Source organism: Peromyscus leucopus, chromosome 4 (assembly GCF_004664715.2).
Source record: "Peromyscus leucopus breed LL Stock chromosome 4, UCI_PerLeu_2.1, whole genome shotgun sequence".
NCBI lineage: Eukaryota > Metazoa > Chordata > Mammalia > Rodentia > Cricetidae > Peromyscus > Peromyscus leucopus.
The window spans coordinates 72,373,299-72,395,826 of NC_051066.1; the positions used below are offsets into that span (position 1 = coordinate 72,373,299).

The window sequence follows — 22,528 nt, forward strand, 5'->3', positions numbered from 1 at the left end:
TCCTCATTTCCTATATCTAGTTTCTGACTTCTCTCTTCTATAGTGTACATTATGATCAGTTAGTCAGCCAGCATCAAATGTAATGTTGTAAAACTGATAGTTTAATACTAACCATGATTCTGAAAGCAAGGAAATCCTTACTCACAGTACTCAGGGGGCTGAGAATAGGCCTGGCTGGGTTAGAGTTAGTGGGAATAAAGGACACTTTGGTGAAGGCTGCTTGAAAGTAAGTGATGATAATGATATATTCTTAGCTTAAAACAAACAAACTAGCATATACACACAGGTAAAATGATATGGACTGAGTAGCCTATACTTAGGAATATATGTTTATGTACGTAAATACATATGTAACATTATATGGAATGAACGGGTTATTTTAAGGAATATATACATTTATACATATAGATATATACATGCAATAATAATGCAAAAAGAGACCATGATTTTGAAGGACAGTGAGTATGTTTATATGGAAAGGTTTGGAGGGAGGAAAGGAAGGGAGAAATGCTGTAATTACATTATAATGTAAAATATTTTGAAATATCAAAAATTAAATATGAGTACACAAAACATAGTAATAAATAACTCAATATGAACTGTACATGTTCACTGGATAAGGACAAGCACTGTTCTTGCAAAGTTTCTGAGTTTACTTACTAGTACTTCCATCATAAAGCAAACAAAGCAGTTTTTAAAAGGATGCCTTCATTGACAATTGTCCACTTCTAGATATAACCTATGAAATGAATTTTCATTCATAAGTTTTCCAAAATAAACAGTTTCCTCCTATTCCTTAATCAATTGAAGTGTAGTTCCTTTCTCTGTGAAGCTCTGCAATAGTTCTGATAAGAACAATATGAGCTATAATAATGACCTTCCTGCTAGTAATACCTATTGGTGAAATAGAAACATGAATGTTATGTAAGTATCAAAACACTTTTTGATTGGCTATAAGGGTCATTCCCTTAGATGGAACCCATACCTGATAATATTAATGAGGCAAAGAACCTGAGACTAGATAAGTCATAGTTGCAGGGAAACTTATTAGTACTATTCTACTAAATCAACATGGCAATAAAATGAATCCTAATGACATATTGCTATACTCATACATCAGTGTAGCATGAATCTTAAAGAGTCTTATTAATAAAAACAAACCTGGATCCAGGTATTGGGGTGAATGCTTGAAGATCAGAGAAGCAGAACAAGCCACAGCTACCTCACCTCGCCAATTCCTCAGCTGATCCTGCTTCTTCAGGCTGGAAGCCTTTGAGTCCTCATCCAAATAGATCTCAGCTGAACTGTTGCTCAAAAGCCTAAAAGCTTAACCTGCCTAAAAAGCTTCTAGTTTCTGTTTTCATGCCTTATATACCTTCTGCCATCACTCCCTAAGATTAAAGGCTCACTTCCTGGGATTAAAGTCGTGAGTCACAATGCCTGGCTCTTTCCAGTGTGGCTTTAAACTCACAGAAATCCATGCCTCCAGAAGGCTAGGATTAAAGGTGTGAGTGCCACTATTTTCTAGACTCTGTATCTAGTGGCTGACTGTTCTCTGATCCCAGGTAAGTTTATTAGGGTGCACAATATTTTGGAGAACACAATACCACCACACGTCAGTCCACCATGCAGACCTCAGAAGAAAACCTTCTTGAAATAGATGATGATTAACAGAGACCCACAACTTGACAATGTGCAGAAAGTTTGGAGTGCTCATCCCTAAACTGAATTCTTTATCTTTTCTCTCAAGGCTCAGGGATCTATGTTGAAGGATGTCCATACATATTGTAAGAGATAGTGGACATTTTTAAGGAAACTAAATTTTTCAGACATCACACAGCAGGAGCACATAGGAAGTGTGGAGACTATGACAACATGCACAAGACCTGTATAATCTCATGCCAGACAAAAATCCCATCATGAAGAGCAGAAAGCAGACACAAAGTGCTACCATTAGCCATGAAACTATTCCCTAAAAATATAGCTTCTGGGAGATGAAAAATCTGTTTTCTTCAATTAATGACAATTGGTATATCAACCACACTACAAGGCAGGCCTCATGCTCAGGGTAGACAACCAACATGAATTGGACTCCATATTTTGTAATTACTATTTTCTTTTTGAAGTTGAGTAGGTTGGGAAGGAGGAGAATCTGGGAAGAGATGTGGAGTGGAAAAGGATATTATAAAAATATATTGTATGAAAAGAATCTTAAATTTTAAATAAATTAAAACCAGGAAAAGAACATGTCAAAAATATTTTTACATTAATTACATATTGTAATAATACTATGTGAGTAGACTGAATTAATTATATTAAAATTTAAAAAACAAACTTAACTGCAGGTAGTGTTTGGATGCTTAGCTTAGGGGATTCTATAGTATTTCAAACACCCAGGAAGTCATTCCTTCCTTTGGTTCCTGAAACACCTCTTTTAATCTTTTTACCCAACATCCCTCAGCTATTTCTTGCTGTTTCTTCTCTATGTATTTGTATAACATGTAAGGCATTCTACAGAATTGCTATTTTAGAAAAACAAAATGGTCAGGAGAATGTTTTCAAATCCGAGGCCTTCGGCATGTAAAGCAATGATGAACACTAAGCTATACTTACAGACTTAGAGTTCTGCTGTGGGATGTTCTGTATGTCCTGTGGGAGCCCTTCTTGGGTTCTTTGTGGCGTTACCCAGCAGGTCCGCATAGAGGATGATTAGGACCATGGGCCTGAGTGCAGGTGTTTGAGATGGTCTGCACTTGGCTGTGCTGGGGGATGGTCTGTATGTCAAGTTGTTCTGATTGATCAATAAATAAAACCTGATCGGCTGTGGCTAGGCAGGAAGGATAGGCGGGACTAACAGAGAGGAGAAATAAAAGGACAGGAAGGCAGAAGGACTGGCTGCCAGATGCCGCCAGCACAAGAAGCATGTGAAGATGCTGGTAAGCCACGAGCCACGTGGCAAGGTATAGATTTCTAGAAATGGGTTACTTTAAGATATAAGAACAGTTAGCAAGAAGCCTGCCACGGCCATACAGTTTGTAAGCAATATAAGTCTCTGTGTTTACTTGGTTGGGTCTGAGCGGCTGTGGGACTGGCGGGTGACAGGGATTTGTCCTGACTGTGGGCAAGGCAGGAAAACTGTAGCTACAGAGTTCCATTGTTATCCTTAACTCATTTTATTTTTTAAAGTTTATTCTCTTATTCGTTGATCTTGTAAACTTCCAGTTTTCCCGCTATCCTCAGTATTCTAAGAATCTCTGTATCACTGCTTTCTACACAGATATCTTTACAGAACGAAAACTCTGAAACTAATTGCATATGATGTAGAACTTTGCTTACACATACTGTGAGACCTTTCCTTTCAGTACATAAACAATCAACATTCCTTCCCACTCTGGCCCATCTCTGTCCTGTGTGTCATGCATATCCAGAAAATGGTACTACCTATTTTCCTGTGTTGGACCAGTTCCTCTATTTTGGGAATTGTATCACATACCTGTTGACTTAGCCTCTTGATATTAACCCACATTTGAAAAGTACTGTTACTTCTAAATACCTGACTTTGTTCCTCATTAGTTTAAGAGTTTTGAGACTTTTTCTCTAAGTGGTATTTCTCTCCCTTATCTACTTACAAAATTACTAATCTGATCATTATTGATTAGAGTATTCTAGATGGTCTCCTTCTTCTAAGCTCTTCAGGGTACTTTTTATTTTCTGCATGAAGTGATCAAATTTGGCAAACATCATAATCACACCTATAAATTCTTAACATAGATTTGATGAAAAGGACCTAGTAGAGGTAGAGGCAAGCATATTCCTGGAGTTCAAGAACAGCCTGCTCTACACAGCAAGTTTCTGGCCTGCGGAGTCACATGGTAAGACTCAATCTGTCTATCTATCTGCCCTATCTATCTGCTCTATCTATCTATCTATCTATCTATCTATCTATCTATCTATCTATCTATCTATCTATCATCCATATCTATCTTTATCTATATCTATCTGTCTGTCTGTCTGTCTAACTTTATCTGAAGGAACCCATTCTTTATCTTCTAGACAGTATTTTTAGAAGCACACCTTACAATAGTGTTTTGGGGTAGAATATCCAATGGATTGTACTATCTATAGTGTGGATGAAGAGAGTATATTACAGGATAAAATTATAATTATGGGATGGGCAGCATAGATGGAAGGCTTTGCAGACAAAGCAAAGTCCTGTCATTTGTTCCAAACAAATATGAAGCTTTTTAACTATTTTAAAGCTGAGTTGAAACATATTTCTACCTAATGTGTGAATTAAAGTTACATGTAATTTTTAAAAGTAAAACATCCCACATAGTATTATTTATAAAAGACAAGGGGTGAAATTAAAAAAAAAAAGTGAAATATATTTGGGAGTTAGAACTGCATGTTTTTTGATGGACCAAGTTCATGAAAAAAGAAAACCAAAGAAGCGCGTGTGGACGCTTTAATCAGCACTCGGAGGCAGAGCAGGCGATCTCTGTGAGTTCGAGGCAGCCTGGCTACAAGTGAGTTCCAGAGAGGCAAAGCTAACAGAGAAACCTTTCAAAAAAAAAAAAAAAAAAAAAAAAAAAAAAAAAAAAAAAAAAAAAAAAAACCAAGAGAACCAAAGATATTTCTTAGTTTCTTAGCTTGTGCAGGTAGGTGGGTCATAATATTATTTATCAGAAATAAGAAACTGTGGAAAAAGAAATGAGTTCTGATTTAGTTACATTAAGTACAGTGCCTCAGTGAAACAAGGATTCAGCATGAGGTCACCCATGGCTGAAATTTCACTAATAGTTAATATTTATGATCTATCTTGTTTACAGACCCCACACTCCCTCTGCACTGACTCTTACTTTAAGACACAGTGTATGAAACCCAGTACTGCATCATGAGTTACAGTTCAGAATGATTCTTTCCAATCACCACCGGGAAGTCAGAGCTGTCTTCTTTTATTTTGACTCAATTTCAGCAATCAACTGGCAGAAAAGAAAATAATCTATTCTTAGGGCTTTACAGGAAGGATATTTTTGGGAGTAAATGTTAGAAAAGAATTATCAGGTTATCAGATCACAGGTATGTCTGTCTGTCCTCTCTGGATTTAGCCTCTGACCATTTTGTGCTGCTTGCTTCTGTGAAGACAGAGTCTGACTTCCATTCCTATTGGTATGTTGGGAGTCCGAAAGGAAGTAAGCAAGGATGAGAAGCGTTAAGTGTTAGAAGTCACTGGAGAAGAATGGTTGATGCGATTGTGAAGAAAGCTGAGCTGGAACCCCCAAAGAATAAGGAATGGAAGTGGGGAAATACACTCAAATTGAAGTCAAAGGTTCAGGATATTGAACTCTAAAGAATCTTTGAAACTATTGGCCAAGAAATTCAAGGGCTGTGGAATTTAATCATTGTTTCCTGTGGGGTGATGATATGGAAATCTGCAGATGTGCGGAAAACTCATTTTGGATGAACTTTTGGCAGCAATGGAGGACTGTATCATATATATTGCCAAAATTTTGAAGTGTGGGTAGGAATAGTTTCCAAGTCTAAATTAGAGAGCTGCAAGATACAAATTCAGAAATGATCATCCTCATCCTAATCAGAAATGATCACCCTCATCCTATGGTAATTGCTAATTAACAGTTCTCTAGCAGAGGGAAACCCCCATTATCTCAACTTCCTTCCTAGAGCAAAGCCAATGACTTTGCCTGCCCAAAACTTTGCCACCACAGTCTTTCTTAATTGCTAGAAAATAGCTGTTCCTCTTGACACCTTACATCCACTAAGGGGAGAATTCTCTCTATGGGAAGGATTAACACTATGTTGCATTTAGGAATTTGATAAATGATGCTCACTCAGATATTGATAAGACTTCATTATTCTGAAGTATAAAAATTATGCCAAAGCATGTGGGTGGCAAATCAGAAGTGTTCAGGGAAACGGAATAACAGTACTATACACTGAGTTTTAGAAATTGCATTCCAATGGTGCCCCGACCAAAGAGGAGCAAAAGTTGACAGTAATATGCTCTATCCACATCCTGTTATCTAGAGCAGAGGGACAATAATGGCTTTTATAAATGCTGAGAGGCCAGTGCTTCCTGCTCTTGGGATCACTTTGAGCTTTATTCTCTGTCTTGGTCACATACTTCCTGCCCTTGTCATCCTCAGATTGTCATGTTCATCTGAGGCTCTCATATTTTCTTACTTCTGCTCTCTAAATTCCTCCTGCCAGATTCTTGATGTAGTTTCACAGTTAAATGAACCAAAATATAAAGTCATTACTTTCTGCCTTTTGGTCTCCAGTGACTTGTACAGCAGTGTGTTTTTCTGTTTGATATTTACAACAGAGATATTAGATGTCAAGGGAAAAAGAGAGATAGGAACAGGGCTGAAACGGATGAGATAGTCATGCCTGAATATTGTTACTGTAACTTCTATCAAAAAAGGAGAAGAAACAAACAAACAAACAATAGAACATCTAAGAAATTTCAACTGATCAACCTTTTTTTTTTATTAATAATGACTGAATGCTTTTATTTCAGACATAATCTGAGAAAATTATTATAATGGGTGCTTTAAAAATAAGCGAAGCTGTAACTCATGTAGAATTCTTCATGATAATTAAATAGGTAATATAATGTATGACTAGACTAAAGTACTTCCAAGATCATCTTGCAGAAATTGTTTATTTGGTGATCCGGCAAACTTAAAGCCTTGGAGGAAACATTGAAAATACATGCGCAGTGAAGGTAAAGGAGGAGTGACTTACCCCCAAATCAGTATTTCCCTCAACCACACAATCCAAAGCAGAATTAGTGTACAAATTCATACATTAATGCAACATGAGTATACAAATACTTGATAAACTTAAGCAGTGATCAGTTTTAGCCTACATAATCCTTTCATCCCAATGCTGTATATAAATCTTTCCTTATAAACGTCTGCTGATGGACACCTATTGTTTGCTTATAATTTCTCAGAGGAACACAGAGATTATTTGGGGTACAGTGCAAACTAAGTGCCTGGATTTAAATCTAGCTTAGCTTCTTAGTAGTGTGTGTGTGTCATGGTTAGTTTTGTCACCCTGAAAGGATCTAGCAACTTGAGCAGTTAGGCCTTAGAGCATGCCTGTAGGAGATTTTCTTGGTTATATTAATGAATATAGGAAGACTCATCTCATTTGGGGATGTGGCCATTTCATCGGCTATGTCATGGACTGAATTAAAGGGGGGGGCAGGGCATAGTCACTTCATGCTCTCTGCTTCTTGAGTGCAAATGCAATGTGACCAGTTCAAGCAAAATCCTACCACTGTGACTTCTCTATCTTTGTGGACTATAACCTAACACTGTGAGCTCGAACAATATCTTCCTTCCTTAACTTATTTTCCTCAAGGTATTTTATCACGGTAAGGAGAAAATAGCAAAGGTAATGTGAATATTGGCATTTTTTACAACTCTGAATGGCTGTTTATTCATTTGAAATATAATACCTTTAGACTATAATTCATTAAGCATATATATATATATATATATATATATATATATATATGGATTCATGTTTCAATATTCCTAAAACAGTGTCTGACACAGAATGAATATTTAAAACCCTCTTAATTAACTTGTCAGAAAATATAATATATTTGGCAAAATTTAAGATGCATAGTGGGCAAGACTTGTATTATACTTCATGTTTTCATAAAAGATATCCTAGACTTGGAATTTCAAAGATTGATTAAATTTTTATATGTTGTTTGAGACTGTGAAAGTTGAAAAAAAAGTAAGAATGGCTTGTAATTGTTATTGAGCATAGATTTTATAGCTTCATATCAGAGAAGAGAGAGGCAGAAATGATATAATATAGTCCAACTATTCAGTTTTCAGGAAGTCACTGATTCAGATCAAGATAACACATGCTGGTCAGATGTGAATCTTAAGTATTAATATTCACTGATGGATCACAGGGGTTGTAGTTAATATTTATTGTGAGTTCAGTATATCTACAGATATGTTTATAAGGAGAACCTTAGGTCAAAGGAATGAGAATTGACTTTTACTGAGCACTGGTATGTTTATTTCACTCCTCAATATTAGGATGGAAACGATTTCTGGACTAAAATTGAGAAGCTCAGAAAAGAATATAGCATCAATAGTCCTTGCTTCATAAGAACTTGATATTATAAATAAACTTGAATAAACTGGCCATATTATCACAGGAGACAAAGGACACTCTCCTTCCACAAGGAACATTTACAACCCACACTCAGGGTTCAGGAGTTCATCGTGGAGCTGGCAACATAAGGATGAGTGGGAAGGGATGTGATTGAAAATGATGATAAAAAAAATTATCCCGGGATCACTCAGCATATTTGTTACTGGAGGGCCTTGAGTCACTGCTACTAACTTCAGGTTTTGCTTTCATAACTGCTTTAGTCCTGTGAGCTGGCATTTCAGGGGACAAGCATATCTATGCTGAACCAGCTGGGCTACGTATCAAAAGATTTGCAGGTCAGTTACCTTCGCAAATCTTCTAAGCATTGATCCTCATGGAAGAAGGAGAAAAAGTTCAGCTGGGTTTTACTCTTTTTTTTTCCTCTTTTTAATCCCCCAGCATTTAGTGGTATTGGCACTTACCAAATACTCTTTTAATTTGCTTGCTAAGGAAATTCAATTGAGACATCATTAAAAGAAAAGAGAGCAGCATGGCACCATGGCCCGTTGTCTTTGAGCTCTCATATGTTTCAAGGGCTAGTTTTGGAAATAATGATATGTGTATACTTTTTGCTTTTGAACAAAGTTCAGCATAAAAGTTTATATTTTTGTTTTTAACAGAAATTAAGGAAATATATGCGAAAAGACACTGATTGCCTACCTACACCCACTGAGCCTTTGCAGTGGAAGAGATGACCAATTAATGTAATAAGATAATTCTGAGTTCAGAATCAATTTGAAAACCCTTGGGTGACATTAGAATTCTAAATTCAGAATACCATTTGAAGAGTAAGGATTTCTGAAAAACAACGACAACAGCACAATACACCAAAAATTACAATAAGCTTCCAAACCAGACATATGAGAATAAATAATAATTCACAATTTTATGTTACAGAAGATTATTACTTTATTAAGTCTATTGTGGTCCTCTCATCTGTATTAAAGTGATACTACTCCTTTGTAGGTGTTTGTTATTTAAAGATTTGTTTTCCAGCAAGAGCCTTAAAACTTTGAGTTTGCCCCTGAGACAGAGCTCCCTTATTCTATACATGAGCATGGTGAATTGTGGTGGTTTTTGTCACCAGCTGTGGAGCAAGAACCCCACTTCTATCATAAATCACATGAATGGCCTAGGAGTCAGGGTTACTGCACTTTTCCTAATGTACTGATTCAATTACAGTGTCCACATAGCAAGGTTTCCTAACTGAGAAGATCATTGTGAGATGTATGGAGAACACTGTATAAAACATACTTGGCCTTCCCCCTCATCCCTTATCGCTTGTGACAGTGGAGCAAGATAACCCTCACCCTAACTCACTGCAGCACTCAAGAAAGCGGGCCTTGCTCCTTGTTGAGACAGTCTAGTAGAGCAGAGGAGCTGTTCCTACCACTTAGCAGCTGCAGCACTCAGGAGAGTGGCCCTTACACCTTCCCTGGGCAACACAGTAGAGGCCTGAAGGTGTAGGTGTGGGAGAACTGGCCCTCCCTTGCTCATTTGATACAAGGGATGAACTGGCCTAGGCAATGCCGGAGAGCTCACCCTGGTGGTGAAGACAGGAAAGTTGGAGGGCTGACTAACTCTGCAACTACTCAGGCCCAGAACCAGGGTTACGTGTTGGGCAACACCAAAATCCACCCCATCTATGATCTGCTGGAGAAGGGTGGAGGAGAGGGTGGGAGTGGGGTGTTGATCCCCGTGGACTTCAGAATCTCCACCATAAAGGACAGCAACTGGATGTCAGGGAAGAGTCCCAGTGAGTGCTCACTGTCCATGGTGTAGCAAACACCAGGGGTCTTGAACTAGACCAATGATTCTTTGCAATGAATACCTGTATGTAAAAATGTATTGATAAAGGGGTTTACTGCCTGACTCACTGTGTCACACTGCTTCCATGACAAGATTTTCCTTTTCTCCCTTTTGTTTTTCTTTTTTCTCTTAAATGTATTTTGTTTTATTCTGGTGGGGAGGGAGATGGGTGAGACAGAGATGTATGAAGTAGAAGACACAAAGAATACATAAAAAGAAAATAAAAATATACATATCACATTCCAAATGTTTTAACATTAAAAAAAAATTCTTGGCCCAGATCCCCAGAGAACCAGAAGTATCAGTAGAGTCAATCTCATTCTTAACCATCCACATACCTGAAGGCTGCTATGGTCTTGCATCTTTCTCATTCTACTCAACTTTGTGTTTCATAATTAGGATGATTCAGATTAAACAACAAATTCTTTATAAATTTTATGGAGACACTGGTCTACAGATACACACCTATGCTCAGCTAGATACTGCAATACAATGTGTTGGTGAGTGGCAGATTGAAAGGATGATGAATGGTGATTTCAAAAGTTTGCAACAGAACTGTTTTCTATTCCCCAACTGCTTCCTAATACAGAGAACTTTACTTATGGATCATAAAAACATAGACCTATACCTCTACAAATTATGTAAAATATATCACATATAATTATGTTTAATATATAATACTTGATTATGATATTTATGGTTTTAGTTTGTTTATACATCTCCTATACTATAATTTTATAGTTATTTCAGTGTCTATAGTTGACATTAAGATTGTTTACATTAAAACAGTGCTGTCTTATACCTGCAGCATCTTATGTTTATAAAAATCTTTTGATATCATAATTTTCTTTTGACTTGACTTAGCCCAGTGCTATTTTGTTCATTATAACCACAGACTTTGAGACCTATATGATGTGCAGTCTGGGTATGTATTTGTTGATGCTATCTATGTATCTGTAAGTATACTCTGTGGCATCTACATTATGACAAATTTGTACCAGGCTTCATTTTATTTTGCTCAATAATGCATACCATTGTAAATGTGTATTATCCATATATATATATATATATATATATATATATATATATATATAAAAGAATGGGGTATTTTTATTACAAAATATCCTTACCCCAAAAGACAATGAAAAATATCGTATCTAAAATGTATTTCTGTCATTGTCTTATTGATTTCAGGCCAAAATACAGACAAGTACAGTTATTAAGTTAATAAGTTATAAAAAGATCCTTTATTCTATAATTGCATCACGATTCTGCCATACTATTTCCATTTCTCTTATTTGTAAGCTAGTGACCTATTGAACTAATGGGTAGGCATTTCTTTGCCAATTCTTTATTTACCCACACTACTAAACATAAATGAATTTTTCTTTATCCACAAGTCCAATGTACCCTGAATCAGGTGTCTTTTTCTGAGCAACGTAATCATTGACTGTGTTTATATTTTGAAATAATTTCAGACATACAGCAAAATTTCAAATACTATTTAGAAGACTTAAGCAAATTCGTCTGTTTTACTTATTTTACTGCAAGTGTTTTATTGTCTCAAAGTATATGTACATTCACACAAACATATATAGTCAGAATTATAAAAAGTACATATGGCTTATTTTGTTATCATTGGAGAGAACATTATTTGCATCATGTTCTTTCATTCCTTGACACCTATACACAGTGCAGTTATAAAGGTGAGAAAATTTAATATTGACAGAGTAATGTCATCTAATCCATACACTTACCAGTTACTCCAAATGTCCTTTATAGTTGATCTATATTCCAATATTAGACTAGGCACATTATTTTATAGGACAATGAGAACAGCTTGGCCTTAGTTTCCATAGCTCTTTGCTTCATCAACTGATTTTTTTTTTTTTAAAAAAAGGTAAATTTCTGTGTATTCATGCCTAATCTTCCAAAGTTGTATAAACAAATTTTCTACCATCCCCCATCATTTGTACAAATTTCTGTCAAGTCCAAACGTAATTCTGAATGAGGTAGGTAGTCTCTACTCGGGCCTTGGTCTTTGAGGTGCCACCGCCTGTCAAGGCCTATGCCATGAAAGCACTAGGCTCCCTGGCAGGACAGTGCTGAGGGTGGCGCCAGTCGCTGGGGAAGCTTCTCAGTTGGCTATTTTCTCGATCTCATCCAAATCATCTGTGTCCAATCTTTCTATCTTCTTATTAAAATGCTCCTGGATTCTGTTGAGGATGTTCATGCTGTGCTTGCTGTCAACCATGTTCACGGCCAGACCCCTCTTGCCAAAGCGGCCCGTGCGCCCGATGCGGTACAGGTAGGTCTCGTTGTCTGGGTTCCCGTCCTTGTCCACAGGAAGGTCAAAATTGATGACCACAGACACTTGTTCAACATCAATACCACGGGCACACACGTTGGTGGTCACCAGGACCTTCTCTTTGCCTTCTCGGAAGCGCTCAATCACAGCCGCCCTCTGTTCCACCATCATCTCCCCACTCAGCAGAGCCACCTGGTGGCCCTCTTTGGAGAGCTCTGCTGCCAGCCAGCCAGCTGTTTTGCGGGTATGGCAGAAGATCATGGCTTGGGCGATGGTGATGGCCCCATACAGGTTGCACAGGGCCTGGAACTTCTCCTCTCTGTTATTGCAAACGACATAATACTGTTTGATGGTGTCCAACGTCTCCTCTTCACGCTTAAGTTTGATGATGTTGGGGTCTGGGACCACCTTCTGGGCAAACTTCCACACTGAGTCTTCAAAGGTGGCTGAGAAGAGCAGCATCTGGCAGTTTCTGGGCAGCATCCTCTAGATGCGGATGCTCTGGTCTTGGTGGCCCTGAGTTGCTATCATCACGTCAGCCTCGTCCAGAACAAACACCTTGATCTTCTTGGGGTCAATGAACTTCAGCTTGGAGCACCAGTCCAGGACGGTCCCGGGGGTGCCAATGACAATCTGCTCACTGACCTTCTGACCTCTGTCCAATTTATTGCCTCGAACAGCATAAGCTAGCTTCAATTCAGGGTAAAACTTGCCCATCTGTTCAATCACTTTTCCTGTTTGAAGAGCAAGCTCATAGGTTGGAGAGAGGCAGAGACACTGGGGATAGCTGTTTGCAGGCTCTACTTGGCTGAGCATGGCCAACACAAAGGCAGCTGTTTTACCAGTACCAGACTGAGACTGGGCAATTAAGTTCTGTGGGGGTTCAGCAAGCATCAGAGGCAATGCATTCTCTTATATTTTGGATGGGCGGTTGAAACCCATGGCATAGACTCCCTGGAGAAGCTGTGGTTTCAGGCGAAGCTCTTCGAAAGACTTCACCGAGTAGAGAGGGGAGGTTGGGTCCCTCTGCAGGACTTCTACTTGGTTGGTGTTATCCACAAGATTGCTTCTGATCAGCTTGTTGAGTAAAGACTGAGCAGCTCTGTCCTCTTTCTCTTCTTCATCTGTTTTCTCTGCATTAGCATTGGTTTTAACAACAGCACCATTGGCATCTGGTTTGATTTTCTCTTCCTTAAGATGCAGGTTGCTCAAGCCACTCAAGGGCAAGGAAAGTGGATTCCGAGCTTGTGCCCGGGCTCGGCCTCGACCCGGCCAGCGGCTCCGGCCATCACGGCTAAACATGGCCTCATCAACTGATTTTTAACTGCTTCCTTTTTGGTTTTCTCTGTTGAACTGAATCGTTTTAAGGCAGGAAATACAATATACTTTCTATTGTTACTCGTTCATCTAGCATATAAATGATACTTACTATGTGTTTATTATGAATGAAGAAATAAATGAACAAGCTAAATAAAGTAACAAAGATAGAACATAAAGTTATCTGAGCAGGTTTTATAGTCATCAAAACAACCATGTCACAGTGGACACACCCTATTTTTGTGCTACAAAACAAAAAAAAAGTTATCTAATTTTAAACTACAGAGGATGTTTATGATTTTACAAGGACTCACCCAAGGACAATTTTGAATAATCACAGGCTTTTCTTCCTCTTCTTCTCTCACTAAATGTATGTGGGAAGATAGGAAAATGAATACACAGTGAGGCTAAATTCAGGGTCTGATTAATTACTAGCTAAATACTCACAGTTATCCTATAATATGAGAACATTTTGTTATTTTTTTTCTATCCATAGGCTTTGGAGTAGAGTTTGAAATTCATAGCTGCAAATACTATATTTATGTTACAAGCCTATTTTATAAGAACTAATTAGAGTAGATAGTGTAAAACAGATGAGGAATCTCCTATACATATTTGTGAAAGCAAGTAGAAGCTAAAGGTAGGGCATTTGAGGAGTCTTAAAGGTTGGAAATGGTATTTGAACTGGTTTAAAAGAGAAGGGAGGGAGAGATGGGGAGAAGGAGAGAGGGGTGAGAGAGGGAGAATACTCCTAGGGAAAAAAAATACAACCTCTACATAGGAATAAAACAGAAACATAAGTAACGGGATAGCAGGTAATGATAACCATGAGCACTCAGGATTAATGGCAAAGTTCTAGGTTCTTTTTATGGGAAGGAGAAACTAAGCATTTTGAACCTGAGTGGATGAACATCAGAACGTTTCTGAATAGTTTCTGTTTTACGGGGGTAGAAATTCAATGGTGATGAGTCTGGATTCCAGAAGGAATGACTCCCATAAGTAGTTCATAGAATATATGAGTCAACTAAAAATGTTTTATTAATCCCCTGTGTATAATATATGACAATTTTGTAGTTATCATTCATGACCAAAATATTCTTCTAATAGAAATTTCATCCTAACTCTGAATATCTATAAAACCAGATAAAAAGGAAGGGTTTTTAAAAAGCAGAAAGAAGAAAAAGGGAATCATTGCATTGTTCACATAATTACAATTGTTCTTTTCTTCCACCATCAGAAATAACATAACAAAAACAAAGATAAATTTATCTTTTTCTGGTCAGCAATAACTTAGAGGAATGAAAAGCAATAGACTCTCAATTGCACAAATGTTAATGACTGGTTTATCCTTTCCAAAATGTGTAGAAGGAGGAGAAAATGGAGTCCAAAAGATGGTAGGGACAACATGAGATTTTATTGTTTTCATGCCAATAGGAAAGAGTATTGGGAGGGATGAACAAGCTACACAGCCTCTTACATGTCCTCCTTCTTCTCACTTTGTTCCCATCCTCTTCAAAAGCAGGACACAGCTGGAGCTCCCTCCATTAATGAGCATCAAGGAGATAAGGTAGCTCTTTTCAGATTATACCCCATCATGTTTTACAATTGGATATAGTTCTTCATGTCACATTTTGAATGCAACTATCCCTCTTCAGAGTAGGGGAGTGCAATACCTTTGCCCATGAGCACTGTTTCTATTTCCCTGGCAAATTTTGTTATAATTCAGTAGTTAAAGAGGTTATGTTTGAAAATTTACAGCAATAGAGCACTGCACACAATATCCTTCTCATTATTTGGAGGAAACTGTAAGCAATCTAGGCCTTGACATTACAAAATTCAATGGATAGTGTCCTCTCCAATAACCCTATTTTTCACTTTCTCTACTGGCTTGTGTGTATGTTTGCATATAACTGTCACCCTATTCTGCTAAATTTTATAAGAGAATTAAAGAACAGAATATTCACATTTCACTTGCTCCTAGATCATGCTTTCTAAGCCTTACTTTCTTAGACTTTCATGTCGTTCTGTTACTAATAAGATTACAAGCCTGAACATACAATCTCACAATCTTATGTTTAAACATTCTCTTTTCTATCATGTGGCAATTTGTTCTTTATGGAAGTATATTTGCTAGTACAAGGGTCACAGACCATATTTAATTATTTAAATTTGACTTTTGTTTTTAAAACAGAGTCTTTGTAGCCCAGGCTAGCTTGAAGCCTATTATGTATGCTTGGGTGATCTTAGACCGTAATCCTGCTTCTACCTCCCAAATGCAGGGATTATGGCTATGCATGATCACACAAAGAGGTAATTTTAAATAAGAAAATTGAATGTATTAAAATTTAAAATATTAAAATGCAAAAAATTAAAATTTCTTTAGCAGTCTACATCCACATAACACATTCAAATAGTGCTAAGTGGCTAATGGCTACTATGTTGGATGGAACTGATAGAGAACATTTACATTGACATAGAAATTCCAGGTGGATATTTCTGATCTATGCCAATGGTGACCCACTGCCTGCAGTTTCTGCACTTCCTAGAAATTCGGAATCATGAGCCCCAGATCTAATCTCCATTTTATGGCACGACAGGTTATTTAAATGCAGTTAAAGTGTGTAAAGCACGGTTTACCTCAACATCTTAGAGTTCAGCAAGTGTTTGCTGAGTGGATAAACAAATGGATGAAAATATCTTCATTCGGCTTATATGTGAGTAAAAGAAAGTCTTCAGAATCAAGTGGCTCCACTTTATATGCGTTACAAATGCTGCTAGAATGCTACTTTTGCACAATGACTATATTTTACAGAATAAATGAAGGATTAGGTTATGTAAAATATGAGCTTGATGTATGGCTGAATAGAGTATTTTACATTTTCCAGTCACTGTTTCTGTCTTCCCTATTCATCAAAAATATATTAGCATGTCTCTATAATCCATATTCGCCATTTCTTAGCTGCTGGTTCTAGGAGTGACAGTCACAATGATGTTCCTAGATGCCTCAAGAGAAAACATGGCATGATTTATCTGTAAATATTAGTGGAAATTTAGTCATGAGGAATTTGTGTTTGATTGGATGCATATTGGCAGGATATATCATTTTCTCCTCTATTTAGACCTTGAGGGAGAAAAAGACAGGCTGGGGCCAATTCTCTCTTTTTAAAAAAGCTATTATAGATATTAATCTTTAATGCTTTGGTGTGTAATAGTTGGCTAAGTTGAAGGGCTTGTCTTGAAATGAGGATTGTCAGGGGAAAATCCTTGATACTTATCTGTGTTGATATTATCACCCTGGCTAATGGAATATTGTAGCTACTTTGAAAAAATTGATTTTTTTTTATTTTCCTATTACTTGGTCTATCTTTTTTCATCAGAGGAACATACTAGATTTATCTGGGTCATCACTGGGGGTTGAAGGTCACACATCTTTTATATCTACTACAGCTCTTGCAATGGTATTCTTTTGAGTGTGAATGTAAATGTGTGCATGTGTGCCTGAGTACATTCCTCAGTGTATGTTTGTGTGTGCATGTGTATGACTTCTATCCCACTTTAAGAAAACTTGTTTTTTAGTTTTAATTATATGCATGTGTATGCATCTGTGTGGGGGTACACACACATAAGAATGGGTACAGGAAGAGGCTAGATTAGGGTGTCAGGTTCTCTAGAGTTAGAGGTATAAGTGGTAGTTACCTACCAGACATGGGTGCTGTGAACTAACTCAGGTCCTCTAGAGGAATAGCAAGTGTTCTTAGCCAGTGAGCTATTTCTGTAGACTTTTATGGAAATATCTATCTGGCTATCATACTTGCTGTAGACTGAAGAAGGGAAAAGAGAGGCTACTTATGGAGGGGAGACTGTGTGTTAGGGTTGTAGTCAATAACGATGTTCGGCAGAAAGCAAGGAATAATCATAGGTCTGTGATAACAGTACAGTTTATTAACCAAATGTATGTGAGATTGAGACACAGATCTTTACTCACCATCTGTGTGACTAGCTACTGAGTCTGTTTTCTCAGGCATAAAATAACATAATTGTACCTTATTCTAAGCAATCTTATAAAAATTTAAAAAATTAAATATGTGTGGGCTGTACCTGACACATGTTTTACCATTTATTAATTCATCAATGATCACTCCATGCAACCTAACAGGGTTTTTACCTATAAAACTATCCTTAGGAAAGAAAATCTCTAGTCTCCATCTGTCTTTACATAGTGTGTGCGTGTGTGTGTGTGTGTGTGTGTGTGTGTGTGTGCGTGTGTGTGTGTGTGTGTGTGTGTGTGTGTGTACCTCCACGCAGTCCTGAATATTGATTCAGAATCATATTCATGCTCACCAAACAGTATTGTACTGAGGTGCATCTACATTTGTCTTTTTCACTTTTAGTTCTATTTTTCTTCTAGGGAAATGGATTTTTTTTCTACAATATATTCCGAGTGTGGTTTCCCCTACCTCAGCTTCTCCAGGATCCTTCCTACCTCCCTTCCCATCCAGATTCACACCCTTTCTGTTTATCATTCGAAAAAAAGCAAACAGCTAAATAATAAAATAAAGATGGAGCAAATAATTCAGAATATAACAAAAGCAGGAGAAAAAGAGTCAGAGAAAAAGCACATGAAACTCATAAAGACAGAGACACGTATTTGCAATACAGAAATCCCATAAAAACACAAAAACAGAAGCCATAATATATGTTCTAGGAACTGAAAGATTAAGAAGAGAGAGAGAGAGAAAGAATGAAAAGAACAGAACCAACCACTACAACAAAATCAAGAAAGACAGAAAAAGAAACAAATGCCCTGGAATGAATCACGTTGTGAGACAACAAAACCTTCCACAATGTCATTTAGTTAGTTTTGTGTTGGCTATCTACAGCTAGGCAAGTGGCCTGCCCTTAGAAGTGGTTTGTATCCCAAGTGAGACTTCGTTGGAAAAAAACTAATTTTCATTTGTGAGTGGTTATCAATTGGACACAGCTCCTTCGTTAGGGATAGGGACTTGTGTTTACTTCTCTAAGCGTTAAGACCAAACTGGCACAGACCTGTGCCAGCCCTGTGCATGCTACCACAATCATTTTGCATTTATATGTGCATAGGCCCTGGTGTGTTTAGCAGGTCTTTTAACTTTGATGCCCTACATCCACTCTGGCTTCTTTCCATCTCCTCTTCTGGAGAGTTCCCAGAACCCAGAGCAGAGGGATTTGATATGGGTGTGCCATTCAGGACTGAGTGTGCCATTCAGGACTAAGTGTTCCAAGGACTTCTGCTCTCTTTGCACTTTCTGGCTGCGAGTGTCTTTAATTGTTCCTATCTACTACAGAAGGGAACTTCTTTGATGATGGCTGAACAAGGCATTGATCTATGAATATAGCAAAATGTTGTGAGCAGTCATTTTATTCCTTTAGAAGGACAGTAGTGTAGCTAGAGTTTTCCTGCCTTGCCCACAGTCAGGACAAATCTTTGTCACCCGCCAGTCCCACAGCTGCTCAGACCCAACCAACTAAACACAAAGTCTTATATTGCTTACAAACTGTATGGCTGTGGCAGGCTTCTTGCTAACTGTTCTTATAGCTTAAATTAACCCATTTCTATGAATCTATACCTTGCCACATGGCTGGTGGCTTACCGGTGTCTTCACATGCTGCTGGTCATGGCGGCAGCTGGCAGTGTCTCTCTGCCTCAGCCTTCTGCTTCCCAGAATTCTCCTCTCTCCTTGTCCCACCTACTTCCTGACTGGCCACCTACTTCCTGCCTGGTCATTGGCCATCAGTGTTTTATTTATATAGAACGATATCCACAGCACTTCCCCTTTTCTTCTTTTTTTAAAAAGGAAGGTTTTAACTTTAGCATAGTAAATTTACCTATAACAAAACAATTATCAAGCAAGAATTACAGTTACAATATTAAAGAAGATGTCCTATCTATCTTATATTTGTGAGTTTAAGGTTTTATATCTAACTTATCTTTTATCATAACTGAGGAAATTACAACTATCTAGTCTTCAACCACATCAAAGACCTGAGAAGGAACATAATGGTACCTGAGAAATGGTAGATGGATGCAAGCAACTTTCGGAAATCTTGCAAGAGTAGACCAAGACAGCTGGCAGCCTGGACAGTCACCTAATGTTTCTCAGCATTGTTGGTGTATTCAAATTGGCTACAGGCCTAGAGTATCTGACAGACCATTTTCAGAAGCAGGAATTCTGAGAGACCATCTTACCCTGTCTTGGCAGAGTACAGTGGTCGCTTTCCTTGTGTCCCGCTTGTCCAGAAAGGACAGCATTATATTTGTACTGTCAGCCGTCAAGGCAAGGGCAGTTCTTTGCCCAGTAGGCCATTTTGTGCCAAGAAGACAAACTTCCAAATGGAAATGTCTTAGAAGCCCAACATTCTCTCGGGATCAAATTGGTGCAGCCAGGAGCAATTGTGTCTCACATCAACAGAATTCTAAGTTATTTAAATGCCATATTCTCTAGATCTATGAAGTGTTTGAAGAATACCTATCTGAAATATATCTATGTATACCTAGAAGACTTAACTAACATGGCTACAATTATGATTATCATAGATGACTAATTATTAATCTATTTTTAATTATCCATTACAATTTTAAATGAGTTACATAAACATAATACTTTAAATAAGAATAGAAATATATATATATATATATACAGTATAACAAATTTAATTTCAAGTTTGTATCAATAAACTAAAATTTATACCAATGTAAAACATTTTAAACATGAACTAAAATCTATACCAATGTAAAACATTTTAAACAAGTTGTTCTTTAAAAGTAGATTCCTTAATCTACCCTTTTATCTTATCATCTCTATATTCTATATATCTATATCATATCCCCTTTTCTTTTTTAGAAAGAGATCACATTTATAATCAACCTGTTTTAAATAAAAATATTGGTTTTTCTCTGTTCCACACCAGAGGGCTCTTCTGATTTGGGACACAAGAATCTCTTAACCATTTTTTTTTTTAAAGCAATATGTCTGGGTTTAGAGGGCAAGTGAGCCAATTCCACCTCTAATGCCAGCTTGGTATATTTGGGAATTTGGACATAGCATCTCTTACTACTTCCTGCTGGAGGGGGGCTCTGTATCTTATGGGGACGCAAAGAAAATTTTTGGACAATGGGGTAGTCCGTGAGGCTGTATTGTGTGAACCAGTTGCCTTGCTCTGGATGTTAGATCATCTGGGCCATGGTGTCATCGGAGTCCTTTCAGGGGGTCTTGGCTGGTGAAACCTGATGTACCTTAATCTGGAACAAATCCACAGCCTCTGGCTTTCTGTGGAAACAAAAGCAGAACCTCTTTTCCAAAGCAACATATCCTTAAATTCAAATTTTGAAGTTAAGGTACCTTTAAAATATACATATTGATTTAATTGAACATCTTTTTCGATCAAATGTTTTTTTGCAGCTAAAAATCCCAAAATACAATCCAGATTGTCTGTGTAATATTCATCTTTACATGGCTTTTTTATATTAATTTATCTTTTTTTGTCTCTTTTAAGCCTACATATTGTGAATCTATTGCTTTAAACTGCAGTATTTTAAGACTGAAATGGTGCTGTGACTGCTGACTCTGCTTACCAACATGGCGTTTTCTGCCAGTTCTGTGAGTCATCAAGTCTCAGAAATAGTGGGTTTAAGCTTTTATCAAAGCAGCATGTAGCCCATAAACCTTTTTTTTTTATTATCTATTTTTTTTAAATAATACTAAAGACTAAATCTACCACACAGCTTAATGTGCCGCTGGCAGACGCCTCATTTCCGCCATACTGGTGGTCAAACGCACACGCCAGGAACCCGCCAGTGTTCAAACCTGAGTTTTGCTGCATCTAGCTGCCCCTATGAGACAAGAAGCAGGAACCTGGTTTGGGCTCTGTTTAGAATTGGTTATTAAATATTCTCAGGTTTAAGGTGGAAACTTGAGCCGTTGGGTGCCATTTGTAGCTAGAGTTTTCCTGCCTTGCCCACAGTCAGGACAAATCTTTGTCACCCACTAGTCCCACAGCCGCTCAGACCCAACCAAGTAAACACAGAGTCTTATATTGCTTACAAACTGTATGGCCATGGCAGGCTTCTTGCTAACTGTTCTTATAGCTTAAATTAATCCATTTCCACAAGGAGAGAGGAGAATTGGGGAAACAGGAAGAAGGAAGGAGAGAGACTGCAGCCACCACCAGGACAAGCAGCATGTACAGACGCCGGTAAGCCACCAGCCAGGTGGCAAGGTATAGATTTATAGAAATGGGTTAATTTAAGATATAAGAACAGTTAGCAAGAAGCCTGCCACACCCATACAGTTTATAAGTGATATAAGCATCTGAGTGATTATTTTATATGGGGATTGTGGGACTGCGGGGCTTGGTGGAATCTGGAGAGAAGCCCTCCAGCAACACAGTAGTATTTAGTTTCCTCCTAGATCTCTGACCTATCTAGTTTCAGGTTTTTGGACAACCACCACTACAAGAGATGTGTTGCATCTTAAGGAGTGGCCTTAAATTCAATCAGATGTTGGTTGGTTTACTCCCTCTAGCCTTGTGCCATTATTGCACTAGCACATTTTGCAGGTAGATCATCATGGTAAATTGAAGGGGTTGTAGCTCTGTTTCTGTACACCTTTCTCCTTTGGTAGTATGCGGAGTACCTTCCAGTACCATGCTAGTGTATAGAATTCATTGTTCTAGATAAGGCACCAGTTTGACTTCTCCATGTTTAATGAGTTGTGTAGGTACTGTCTTCAGCAACAGTGCCTTTCCATCATTTTGTGGAGAGCAACCAATGGCCTTACTAATTGCCTCAATTGCTGATGGGTTTCCAAGGGGTCCTTTGGCCAACAACTCTATTAGATACAAACCTCTCCT

General features: G+C 37.8%; 1 protein-coding gene and 1 pseudogene across 11 annotated transcripts in view; one reads left to right on the top strand and one right to left on the bottom strand.

Moving 5' to 3' along the window:
* Lrrc4c (leucine rich repeat containing 4C) overlaps positions 1-22,528 on the top strand; it is a 1,322,183-nt gene that overhangs the window by 461,356 nt on the left and 838,299 nt on the right. The gene's annotated exons all lie outside the window — the stretch shown is intronic.
* On the bottom strand, positions 12,085-13,626 carry LOC114698946 (annotated as a pseudogene).